Genomic DNA, 14,485 nt, shown 5'->3' with positions numbered 1-14,485 from the left:
AAGTGATGTCGTGTTCCGACTTTCGCACGTTTGCAAGGTTCCCCCCCCTCCTCCGGCCAGTATCAGATAGCCTTCACCTTTCCTCCTTTTACGTTCTTCGCGACCTATGACCTATCTCTCTTTGGCTTTCAATACAAGTTCTCACGATTCCATATTAGGCTTGCCAACCCTTCTTGGCCAGGTTCTCACGAAGGAGAGCCCTCATGAGGTCAAAGGCTATTTCCAAACTTTTCGCCTCGCGTATTTTCTTGAGACATACGCTCATTAATTTTCGCCATCCCTTTGAAATCACCGCTCATATCGCAGTGACCGCATCCGGGATACATCCGGGAAAACACTCAACTCTCGCTTCTGACGTAAGATTAACTCATCCCACCTTGGTTAATAAATTCATATAGAATACGGGTCTTTCCTAAAGGTCGTGAGAAACTACGCATTTATTCTGTTTGCACGTGTCGAGCGACCCGTGGAATATTCCAGAGAGGGGACCCATTATAAATAGGTAAACTCGGAGACGCCAAGGATCATTCGCTCTTCTGGACGTGGAACCTCTGCCACTCTGATTCTCGTCTTGTCAGCCGACAAACCAGCGTCTTCTCTCCGCCACATCGCCAGTTACGCCGATCGTTCGATTCCCCCTCGAGCCATCCATCCGATTCTCCAACTCTGCTTCGCCATGAGCTCTTTTGACGAGTAAGTTAGCCAAAGTCTCACATGTATTCTTGCTGAATGTTATTAAATGGTCTTTACTTAAGAAATGGGTGTGTATTCCTTTATAATGACTGCCTCTGTCAATTAAGATCCTTCTCTACCTCTAGCTACGAATTCCCCAAATAGTATCGTGCTCTTTCGAGGTCACGACACTCCGCTTGGTTAAATAATTACATCCCTTAAGGTACACCTTATGTCGGGCATTTAATTTGGATGTTATTTGTATTACAAATAACGTATCATAAATACGGTTTTCACCTTAAAATCAGTATCTATTGCCAACAAAATCCAGTGCTTCGCAATGCAACGTAATGCTCCCGATGGGCTCTTCGACTAGTGGCGCCTCTACTGGCCACAGCCCTGAACTGGCTTCAAAATAGGAACATGCCTAAAGCCATGGCCACCTATAATACAGGCCGGAACATGGAATTTTGGCAACGCTGTGCCGGGGTGCGATTGTGTTTGCTTAAGAGCATGGCGACTTATGCGTGAAGAGTGTCCGTGTGACCTAAGAAGCATTAAATCTCTTGTTAAAAAGGCAGAACTGGACTTATTTTGTGGATATCCCATTGGCTAAAGGTACGTACAATAGTTTAAAGATATTTTTTGGGAGCTGAAGGAGGAAAATCACGTTTATTACTTCAAAAGTATTGTGATCACATGCCGGCCGGCCATTAATGGAGGGGAATTGAGAGTGCAACAATACTGGTTTTAAATGGGGAAAAAGAATTATTTTTCTGTACTGTGTTTTGCCTTACGGCAAGTAAAATAGTTAAAAGATATTCTCAGTGTATTGTGAGTGGATATTCAGCAGTATTTCATCCAAAGCATTGCGTCTCTTGGCGGCCGGCCACGAAGGAACATTAAGAGAACACAAATGAAACGAAGTGTATTTGTCGGGTATTTAAATGCTGCGTTGTTTTTTATAATATTATTATTCTTGAGTTAACAGTGATTGCTATATTTGGTTGCCTTATGAATAACTATGTGTAGCTGTATCTATAATAACGTCGTATATTATTGAAGGAAGAATGGCTACTCATTAACTCTATTAATGTTTCTAGGTACTAATGTCATTCATATTTTCCAAACTAATCATGAATGCACTCCTTTTTTTCTGTAATCAGCGAAACTATTTTTATTCATGCAACTTTCCATTGTTTTCATTTAAGGTGCCCAAACGTTATCGTGTGCCATATTGCAGAAGCAACTACCTATCCACCAAGAACAAGGGGTATGTGACTGTGTTCCAGTTCACCAAAGATGAACGCAGTTGACAGAAGTGGCTGAAGAATATCCCTCGGAAGGATTGGAATCTTTCTTCAAGCGCAATAGTTTGCGTCAAGCATTTTGCTGAGCAGGATATCCTACACCGTGTAACTTACATGAATAAGAACGTTGAAGTGAAAAGTTACGAGTTAGATCGCCTAAAGTTGTCCCCTGGTGCTACTCCCACAGTGTTTCAGGCCCTCTCCTCTTCTTAAAACTTCTTATTGTGATCAGTGAACCATGAAAATCTGTGAAAATAAGTAGATGAGTTGTACTTCTAAGAAATGAAATCAGGAAATATTGTATGAATCAGTGGAACAGGAAAAGACTGCTGATGAAATGATAATATTTATCATTATTTCCGAAATACATGCTAATTTGACATCTGGCCGCCTTCTACTACTGAAGGTACATTGGAAAATCAATTGCTACTAAGTGATACGGAATATATAAGTGGTATTTTGAACTAATTCATCTTTCCCTTGCAGGTAGAACTTCTTGTTGTGATCAGTGAACTATGAAAACCTGTGAACATAAGTAGATGTAAATCTTGGAAATGAGATCAACAAATATTTTATGAATCGGTGGAACATGAAAGAACATTGATGAAATGTCAATATTTGTTCTCTTATCGATAAGGGCACCTTAATTGATAATTATCCGCCTTACAATATTCTAGGTATATTGAAAATCCAAGGGTACTGAGTGATATATCTATACGTGGTATTTTTGAACTAATCCATCTTTCTCTTGCAGGTAAAACTCCTTATTGTGATCAGTGAAGCATGAAAATCTGTGGAAATAATTAAAGATGAAATGAACGAATATTGTATGAATTAGTGGAACATGAAAGAACTTCTGAGGAAATGACTATAAGTTTTCATATTGAAAATACTTAGTAAATTGACGTCTAGCCGCCTTCCAATACAGTAGGTATATTGGAAAATCCATGAGTGCTGAGTGAAATTACATATATGTATGTAGTATTTAGAACAATATAATAATTTTCTCTGCAGCTAAAACTCCCTTTTGAGTGAACGTTTGTTAGTGAACCTTGAAAATTTGGCCATATAATCAATTATGAAGAACCTGTTGTGGCTACCATTATCGAGATTAATTCAATAATTTCCTCTCGTTTGTAAAATTTGATTTTCTTTTAATAAGTATTGAGTTAAATGTTAGTATAATGTTATTTGTTGAGATATTTTTCCAATTCGGAAGTCGTTAATATTTCATTATACTGATCTTGTTGTTAAGAAATATTAGATTGAATATATATTTATCTTCCTAGTGGCTTCATATTTTTTAAACGTTGTCCAATTTATATTATGCTAAGACTATTTTTTTTTATATCACATAGTTTTCTAATTAGCCCTAACATTTGTACTGATCATTTTTTTCCATCAGGTAATGTGGTGCCTGTGAAACTGATAGCTGTTGCTGGTGACGGTTCATCGGTGAACTTCAAATGGCAAGATCTATGGAGGTTGTTTCCAGCTGAAATTGAAATTAAGGACCTGTGGCAGCTTTTATTTATTCCACTTTCTGGAGTAATATTTATGCTTTTATGGCCATGTCTTGTGACATTGTGAGGTTGTTTGACCTCTTCAATATGAAATGTTTACCGGAAAATGTATATATCTGATTTTTAGTTTAAATAAATGTTGTTGACCTTCATAAATTATTTTTCTCCCCTGAAATACCGCGACGAAAGGTGCTAGAAAATAACGAATTACTTTTTAACATGTTAATTTTTTAGGTTATGCAGGGAGGTGAAATGATGTTTATTTAAAAGCCTCTCTTTATTTCTAAGTCAATAAATTTTATAGGGTGTCCTTCCATATTAACAACCAATGGGTTAAGTAGTAAACTAAACGGTATTTCCTTCTTGGTCTGAACTTCTGGGACGTCGATCGCAGTACTTAAATATATTTCCGTGAATAATCTCTCTTATCCCTTGGCTTGTTATTAGTTCTCACGATTACTTTTAATAAATAGCTGTTAAAATACGAAATATAACTACTCGAATAACTCAACCCTACCGTAATTTTTAGCTTAACTTTAGGGAAGGTGAACGGAGGTCCAACCGTATTACCGTCAACGGCTGAGAGGCCGATCCACCGCACCCCAGGCGATGTGCAGAGTAGCACCCCTGACGTCACGTAAAGCGCTGTCGCCAAATTGCATGTTCCGGCCTGTATTATAGGTGGCCATGCTAAAGCCCTAGTTCCGGGGGGCTGACCCGGGTTATCTCTGAGAGCGCGAGGAAGGGTTCGGTAAAGGGTCGCGCTCGAGCGGTGGCTCTGTCCGGTATACCTGTCGACTGCACTTGGCCCCACGAAACTACCGCCAACCCATTTCTGAATAGTGCAATTACATGACCCGTGTAAAATAGCTTTGAGAGCAAGTATAATGCTCTTGTGTTTTTCCCGCCATGCTTCTTCAGTAAAGCTGGTACAGCTTCGTAACAATTAGTCTTCAGCTCCTGCAGATTCTCGAAGAGGATCCATGCTTCAGCTGTTGAATGCAATTGCAACTCTCGGTGCAAATTTCCAATTGATGCAAATGGGTTGCATAGCGGGCGGAAATCGAAAAAAGCTGGCCAAAAACCCCAGTTTTCACCGCTTTTTATCGATCCAAAAGTTACATATAGGATTGTTCTAGAATGCCTAGATACCCAAATACGTTAACTGATCATTTCTGTTTGTTCATGTTCGTCTAATTTAAACTAACCTCAATCAAAAAGAGACAAAAATCGCGAAAATGCATACTTTTTATAGCCAAATACTTCAATGTGTGTTGCCCTGCTGTGCGGACAAAACATAAAGATTGTTCTATTGGTGATTATATAACGATGATATACATCTATTAGATACTATTAAGCTATGTTTATCGGAAAATATCACTTTCCTAATGACCATTATACATCAATTAAAAATTAACGGTTTTCCGCTTAAGTTTTAACTAAATCAGAGATAAAATTACTGATCTACGCGAAGATATTTTCATCAACGGTTACAGTGATGCTTAATCTATGTGACGGAACAATATCATCCAGCGCAAACTTGGAACTTTCCGAGTATTTCGTGGTAAAGTTAATTGACTTCGCGCGGTTCTCGAGCGCAGTGACCCGCAATACACGGGGTTGGCACTCGGGAACTTGACATGCTCAGCAGTCCGTTTGAGAGACTGGATTTTTCCTAAATCTGGAGTGGATTGCACTTCAGTCTGTATGCGGTAGGGTGGAGCACTGGCCCGCCAGCTACCAGAGCCGCGAGAGGAAAGGACCGACTCGGGTAGCTGGCGGGCCACCCTCGGGTGTAACACAGACTGTAAATTACCTATCATTTGCGGTGCCTTTTTGGTATATACACTCTGCTGACGATTTAACCCTCGGGTCTTTCCGCGTGCGGACGGCAATTAACATAACGGTTTGCGCGCACTCCAGGCCCTTTGACCTCGCCGGCTATCTCTTTATGTCCCCAGATTTGTTCTGTTACTATGAACTCGTGCGAAGGCTTCCTTTCTACAGGTTGGATTTCCCCAAAATATGCCGTCTAAGCTATTGGCTCGCTCATTTCCAGCCTAATGCTCATCATCAGTCTCCCTCCAGTATTCTTACAATTAGTCGAAGTTAGTGCCGAAGGACAGTCACAGTGTAGTTGCCCAGTAATGGCTACAACAAAAATGACACGCCAAGATTTACATATTATGGTCTGGGCAAATACAGGGGGGTCCGTGAAGCAGAAGACATCATTCGTGTTAGAGTTTATACTTTAATAACTTTTTCGGAAGGAGACAAGAAATAAAAAACTTGGTCGGAGGCCTATGTTCAAAAAATGTTTTTTTTATCAATGTTTTCGAAATTGTGATGAGTTCTCCAAAGTGAATGGTTGATTTCTGAATTTCAATAATATTTGGTTTAAAAAAGTCATTAACACTTCCTGCCGCTGTATTAAAAATATCTCCCAATAATCTTCGAGATGGTAAAATTATTAATCCACAATCATTTAGAGTGCAATGATAAATCCTTCCAAGAATTTCGGACGACCCAATTATCTGCTCCTCAGTCATTTTGAAAAATCCGCTGGACTTTGATATGGTTTTCCAGCTTACCGTTTTAAATCAGCTAAACTACATGAAAAACTTTATCCATGGCACCACATGGTACAACCTATTCACAAATTTTTAATAAATGGAGCGGGAATAGTGAAACATGCCATTCTTTCTCTAGAGAAGTTGAATTGGAAGCCTGGCACAAGGATATTAGAAGATATGTATAGCGAAGAACATTTTAGAAAAGTTTCTAGGATTGTCACAAAGCATGGCTTTTTCCGTAGGATACTCTGCTTACAACCGATCATTTTAATTCTTGTTCTGTCCCTTAAAGTAAAAAAAAAACAGAGGTGGAAAATATTCTGGTGATAGAAGAAAATATTTTGGAATACGAGGAGTATTCATCCTCTAACTATGAATAAGAGTTTAAGCCTTTGATTTTGAGCAATTAGCAATAACAATGTCTTAGTGGTATTTTCTACATTATTACGGTTATTTGACAAAATTTTAGACACAATAGCAATTTTTAATCATCCTTTGCAACCATATTTGATAGCTTTAACATTATTACCAATTGAATAAATTCTACATTCCCCTTGATATTCCCGCATCAAAAATTTCGACATGCCCCTGGAAACTGTGCCTCCAACATCACTTCACCTTTTTTTTTATTTTCATCGCCCTCCTAAACAATATTGTGGATTTTATCATCCTAAATAAGTTTCATAGCATCTTTAAAATACACAATAAGCAAACATTTCAATTAATCCAGCTGTACTCAAGACTACAGGAATTTATGTCCAGCTTTTTTTTTATTTCAGCCCACTTCGAAGTGGGGGTGAGCGGAGCGATAGTTTCTCGTGACCATTTCTGCCAATTAGACAGGTTGGTCTGGCGCTTTGAAAATTCAGTCGACCTCAGACATTCATTGTGTTAACGCAGTGAGTCTGAAAGCAGTATTGCCCACCTTACTCGCTCTCAACTTCTTCGAATTCATCCCAAATGATCACCTACTCTTCCTTTATCTTCATTTCCAAACCAATCGGGGGACTAACACAGGCACAAGCATACAGTTATGCACAGACAAGGTTATTATACGGAGCATTTCTGATGAGTGTGAGCAGTGAGTGGGGGGAGCAGTGGGTGGGGACGACCGTAGATGGTGGGGGAGGAGTGAAGTTGGACTTTCTATAAGCACACTGAAAAATACGTGGAACTACAAATAGCCTAGCTTAGAACTATACACTGGAATGTTCTTTGCCTTGTCTGTGCATAACTGTGTTTGTAACTGTGTGTTAGTCCCTAATGATGAAGTAACAGGTTAAAACCATGGTCAGTAAAATAAGTTGTGGAGTAACAGATTCATTGCTCCGTTTACAGAGTAATTTTCTTCTATTATTTGTTGCAGGTAAGAAAACTCAGTAAGAATTCCTTAGTGGTCATTTTGGTTCCCTTGTTATGGCATAATTTTTAGCCAACCATGGAAAGGATTCCCTTACTTCTCCCTTGTAAGCCATTTCAAATCTCCCCACTTTTCCCTGTATTCCCTAGGGTCCTGAAACTACCTCGCCAAGTACCTTAAAGTCACATTTATGTTCCTGAAAATTGAACAGATCCTTACTTGCTACAAATCTTCCTTGAGGAGTCTGCCTTCAATGCTGCATTTCAAGGGAGGCGAGAGGGTGTACGCTCACACACGCACAGACTGACACACAAGAGTAAGCTGTCCTCTGTTTTATTTCACAAGTTAAATCTCTCCTTCAAAATGTTGATTGCGGAACACATAGCATCAGACACATTACAGAGGTGGAAAACATTACATGGGAAACAAAAACCACAACGTGGGCATAAGTCATTTGCACGCCCATGAGGAGAGGGGCAAGTCCCATAGGTGCTTCTGCGGACAAAGGGTTGTGGGGGCAGCATTATTACGTGACATACTCTCCGATTGCATCACCCTGTGCAGGAGGCTGCCTCAAGAGGAATGGCCACAAATGAAACCATTCATTACGTACATATGTTTGTGGGAGTGCACCGTTAGCCGGATGCAAGTGCAGACGCATCTGCATCCGCTGACGATGCTTCTGCTCCCTCGGGTGAGACTTCCTCTGCCCCCCACGCCCTCCTTGTCCACTCTGCACCCGGGAGGAGGGGTGTGGCCAGGGGTCACATGATCGTCAGGGGTTGGGACGGGGCAAATGCCAATGACATACAAAACAATTCACCTCAGTCTGTTCATCATCATCACCATCATCTTATTATATATATAATATATATATGTATATTTATATACTCTCACAGCACTATATTTTCATCACTAACCACTGACTTAATTGGCCTACTTGAGACTGACAACTTTCATCCAATTACAACGACGTGCGTTTGCATTATTACAAGGGGTCTATGGGAGCAATGTCCAATGCAGTCTCAATGCTCTAGTAAATGTTTCATCAAATGGGAATGTATGAAGAGATCTCTTTTTATACCCAAAGGAAGGAGAGCGTCTCGGAAGGTTCTAAGGCCACAGGATTGGCAGGTACTGTATATGTAATTAAGTAATAATTAAAGTCTCTCGTTATTCTTTGCCAGCTACACTGCACAGAAGAAGCTGCGGCTTCTCCAGTCTACTCCTGATTGATGACGATGAAGATGACAACGACATACACATCCGCACATATATCCAAATATACATTTAAGCACTAACATGAACTCCTTCCATTATGAACACCAGTTTATCCACAAACACTAACTGTGAGGTAATCAGTAACAACATGAACTGTAGCTCTATCTTCATAATATTCAACTGCAAATAGAACAAAAATATATTCTCGTAATCCTTCAAGTTTCCTGTGGCCTTAAAAATATGGCAACATTTAAAAAACCTCTAAAAAAAGCAGCTTGACAATTTTTTACGGACGCCTTGCAGGTTATCAGCCCATTCAAATACGGTGTTCAAGAGGAATGACGGCGTGGTTGTGGCGTGTGTTTGTCGCCGGGAAGGGTGGGGAGTGGGAGGCCAGGGGGCTGCTTGCGCAACAGGGCGACCCGAAGGGCAACAACGGCTGGATGGGGTGTTATCAAAAAATACTTCTGGGAGCCAAACACGAGGGAGTGGAGGCCACAAGAGTTGCGGATCGTGCCCTACCGCGCAAAATGCAAACATTCACGCCCACATACACACACCGGCAGTTGCAAAAAACGGCATGAATGGGTTTCTTTCTTATGGAGGTAAATGTAATGGCTTGGGTGATGCCTACTACATGCATTTCCCTTGGCGCATTGGTGCACACGCATGTGCGTGCACAAACGTCGCATTATAATAGGCAGTGCAATCCCTGTACAATAGCAATCACAATGCACATCACATTACAGTAGCAACTATATGTAGCAACGCTTATGGTGTCCTAAAACTTCTCACAAAGTTATTATTATCCCTTCCTAGGCAAGTTTTGCACAAAATATATATATTATACAAACACCAACATTATAACACCCTGCTAAACACCAAAAGTATACATAATTAATACACACACAAGAGTATTCACACAGGACATGAAGGAAAAAAAAATTGCAAATAAAATACTGATGATGATCACTCGTCAATTGGAGACAAACGCAACAGGTGGGAATGAACAGCGTGCTGCTGGTGGGATGTACGCCAGCCGACTGGCAGTGAAGAGCACAGACAGTCAGGGAGGAATGTGGCCACGGGAGAGAAGGCTCTCCTTCGTTCACACCAACAACACGAAAAAGGGCTAGCAGGAACTCGAGAAGTAATGTCTCCTCCTTCAGCACGACGGAACAAAAACCAAAGGATTTTCCACAGATCAATTTCGAAAAATCAGCTGACCAACCAACAGCGGCTGAATCACCTGAAACGGAACAACTCTAGGACACAGCTCAAACTCATTACATGAGTACACACTATATACCTACTACACAACATTTCATACTCTACCAGAAAGATACTGAATCAGTCACTTTATACTATATCAACATTGGCCTAGAACATTTTCCATTTAAGTCCCCTAAAAGCATCTCAAAAATCAATGACAAACACTTAGGGACATTTTTTTAAATTTAACATGGAACCAAATACAATTCAAGATCTAACATGGAAACCTAGACTTATACATTCCCATTAAATATTCTATCTCCTTAGATAAAGAATCCTAAAGTAATATCTCTTCTTATAGGCAACATTTCAATAAAATATTTATGCTAAACCCATAACAAATACCAAAAATAATTAGCACCCATAAAAGCCAATGAACAGCTACTGCCAATTTAAGATTGAAACAGCGTTAACTTTAACACCAAAAGCAACAAAAATAAAACAATCACAAAAGATATCATCATTTACATCCGCTCTGAGAGGAAACTTCGGCAGATCATCAAACAAAGAATAGCTGAGGATAACTGAAGAGAGGGGCTGCTTCGTCCATTGGAATGTAGGAAGCAGGAAGACAAAGAGCGCCAGCCGAACACACCTCGCCTCAGTCAACACAATCAAAGGATATTCTCAGAGAGAATTAAGAAAGAGAGCAATACTATGAAACACCCGTTTTTATGCACACTGTCACACCGACAGTCACAGTTACGTTGCCTTAATATCTTAACAAAGCTTCAAACCCAATAATACTATCCCAACGGCAAGATTCTAATTTTGGGCAATGAACAGCTTATGAGTCCTCAAACGAAGCAGAACCTAACCGCACCAACAACGACCACTTCTCTAACTTTCTCCAATTCAAGAGCTTCTGGCAACAGCAAAACAATACAAAAATACACAAGAATCTAGGGCTCAGCAGAGAAATGCGAGGGTGAACTTAAACGAATGCAGTCTACGAGGGAGGAACTATAAACCACAGGGCAAGACCATCTGCGCACAAAAATGGGAGGGCAGAACAGAATGGTAAGGGAGAAGTGGGAAACAAGCGCTATGCGCACAAGCACATCATCGGCAACTTCAAGCAACAAAGCACAACCGTAGATGAGACGTAAAAGCTATCACAAATCGAGCGAGACCCAAGTTGCAGTAAAACTCAATATTGTTCCAAAAACAACAAAAAATATCCCATTAACTTTTAGTTGAATGACACTCAATTCAGAAAATTAACAGAAGAAAAGCACTTGATAATTATTGGCACACACACATTGAAAACAAGCCTCCTGCTAAAAAGTAACAATATGAATTATTCTCTTTGTATGTATGAACTGAGTTTGTAAATAAAAAAGGAAACAATGATAACTGGATATTTTGAGTTGGAACTAGGGATAAGTCGGTTATCGAACCAATGGGTTATTGACCTCAGAACCAGAATCACAACCAAAGGCAAAAAGAACTGGTACCACAATGCCACGCAAAGCCCAATTTAAAAACTTTCTGGTACAAAAAATACGCGAATGACATATTTTAAATAGAATGAAGCCATGCATGACAACATTTGTGAATGACGTGCTGTTTTGGCAGTTTTCATAATGCCCCAACAAAAATTAATCATAGCTTTTGGAACTCAAGCATTGAAAATAAAACACTGCAGTACGAATAAGGATGGCAAACTGATGCTATGACTGGAACTAGAATTGAAGAAAATGAGCAACCCACTTATCCTTGGAACTTAAAACACAACAAGAGCTACAGCAGAACTAAAAACCAGCGACCACAAGCTTTGGTGCCTCTCTCATTGTAGACGGCACAATGGACGACTGGTTGCATGACATGTGAAAATGACAAAGTGATAAAGAGTTCCCAGCACTACACATACAATGCAACCTCATTAATTTTCTCCCACAACGTGTAAACTTTGAAGCACATACTCTGGCAAGCTGTTTCAGCAAAACCATAAAAGATTGAAAATAGACAAATCAACAAAATTAATATACAAGACAACTAAAAGGGCTTATTAGAAATGTCCCCGATAACATCCTGTCTTATAAGTAGAGGCACCGCATTTTCACAGAAACCAGTAACAAGTTAAGTTAGTTGAACAGTTTCAACATCCATAATTGTACAACAAACTACAGTCATGATCTAATGGGCATAGAAAACATTTCTATTTAGTCTATAGGAAAATTTTGTGGTCATTTGACTGTACTGTGAGTTACAATGATTTTTTAAAAATTCAGTGCCTATACTTACAAGATTTTTTTCACGATAATGAAGCTTTGCACTAAGTTTAGCTCAGAGAAAATTCTCATTTCAAACATGCTAGACAAAGAAAAAGGTTTAAGGTGATGTATGGCTTGCCATCAAAATCTGACCACCAACAGAAATACCTGAAATATCTGAGACATCTCAATATGCTCAAAAAATTATTCCCAAAACATTTTTCATGATATTAAATATTTACACAGCTAACTTCCATAGGGAAGAAACTGGATAAAGAGGAAACTTCAATTACTAGCCACAGTGATCGACAGCAGATAAGCACACACCTCAAACTATCAACAAGTCATCAAAAGGCATTCTGAAATGCAGGCCAGAGCAAAAAATCAATAATACTGCATTTTCATTAACTAAAAACATATTTTATACCAGAATCCTTCATCATGATCATCCTCTAACTTCATGTTCAGTACATTTTCTCTGAGATTAGGATAGTCACTTAGTGAATATCAATGTTAGAACAAAGATAACTACATTTCATAATCAGAAAGACACTAAAAAGGATTTTAAACCAGCATAATTAGCGATAACTTCAACTGTATGATGAAGAAAAATAAATTTACTCACAGCCTAATAATTATGTCATGGAACTAAGTCAATTGTCATTTCTTCGCACAAATATATTAGCCAGCTCAGCTCAGAACAGAGTAAAGGATTAAGCTGAAGGAACTTATGTTGCCAGTGCATCTATGAAGAGCACCAGTTCTTGTTGAGATCAAAAACGCAAAGCAGCGCAAATAACCATGTGGGAATGGAGGGGAGAGGGTCCAGCAGCTAGGATTAGGGTTGAAGGGGAATGGCAATAGTCAAATGCCACCACAACAGTCAAGGGGCATTTGACACAAGCATAGAGGTATGCCAACACAATCGACACTCTTTGCAATACTATTCAGTAATTATTATAACCCTTAGCTCTAGCATTACTCACTTGAGATGCCTAAAGCTGGCTGAAAGACATCCTCACACAACTACACACCAAACAATGAGAGGAACAACTTGCGGTTCCACACCTGTTCAAAACTATTCCCATTGCGCTCTGGCCTACGTCAAGCAAAGCTCAAGACAACAATGGCAGACGAGCCAACCTGCTCATCCCCTTTTCAAATACCTACTCCACGCACAACATTCACCCACATCGACCCGTCCACTCTTACCAGTGGAAACCATGAAATTGCAATACAGAAGAAGTCCAGGCTGTACCTGAAACAAACGAGTGCGCAACAACATTGACTGGCAGCGAGATGGGGGGGGACTGCAGAGCCCACACTCACCTCCTGTCAAATCAAAGCGCACTGACAAATGGCGCAGCTTCTCTATCGACGGAAGCACTGGCCTGCGCACACCACTTCAAACATCAATTGCAACACTACAAGTGACGTGCAGCACCCTAAAATCCATTGCACGAGCATAATACAACATGCCTTTCTGACATCCTGAGGTCCAGCTACACAATACTACGCACACCATCTGAAGCACGCTAGATGACTGTGATGGTAGCGATCTTGCACAGGCAATGCTCGATTCCGTCTACGGTGATATCATCAGCCATCATCGCAATGCCTCACAAACGTAATAAAAGACGCAGCATGTGACTAAAGGTAGAAGGCTGATGGCCTAATCAACATGCAACCTATACTTATGCTCATTGCCAAAAATGTTTTCAGTCATGCAATCATGAATTTACTATTGCTTCTTAATAAAAATACTGCCTCTTCTCATTTCAATAAATATGATGCTCTACAACATTTTCTTCATCTTTCAATATCTGCACAAAACATAAAATCCCCTCGTCATACATATAATTTTTATGTGTATGTATATATACTCTTTCTAAAATTCAACTATTTTTTCAATATCTAATGTACCCATGTACATTACGATCAACACCGATTCACTAGTTAACATAACCACAAACATGCAACCTTACAAAACATAGCCATTCTTCTACAAATCTAAACATGGTTACTTTGCAAGACAAGCTCCATAAAAACTCAACAACCTCTCTAAAAATAACTCATATTATTTCCGGGACCTACGTCATCTCAATCAATAGTGAGCTCATGGGATACGTAAAACAGAGAGCTAAACTTTTCTCCAAGCGGGAGATGAGCGCCTAACAAACCGCGCACAATTAGTGTGAAGATTCAATTGTCATGGTCAAACCATACCACTCTCATGCATGTACGTGCAACATGATATGAGCGAGCAATCGTGGGCATAGAGCTCACTTCTATTCGCCAACACAAGAACTACGCAACTACAGACACCCCCATCTATTAT

This window comes from Ischnura elegans, chromosome 3, assembly GCF_921293095.1.
Source record: "Ischnura elegans chromosome 3, ioIscEleg1.1, whole genome shotgun sequence".
Taxonomy (NCBI): Eukaryota; Metazoa; Arthropoda; class Insecta; order Odonata; family Coenagrionidae; genus Ischnura; species Ischnura elegans.
This window is presented reverse-complemented; position numbering follows the sequence as displayed.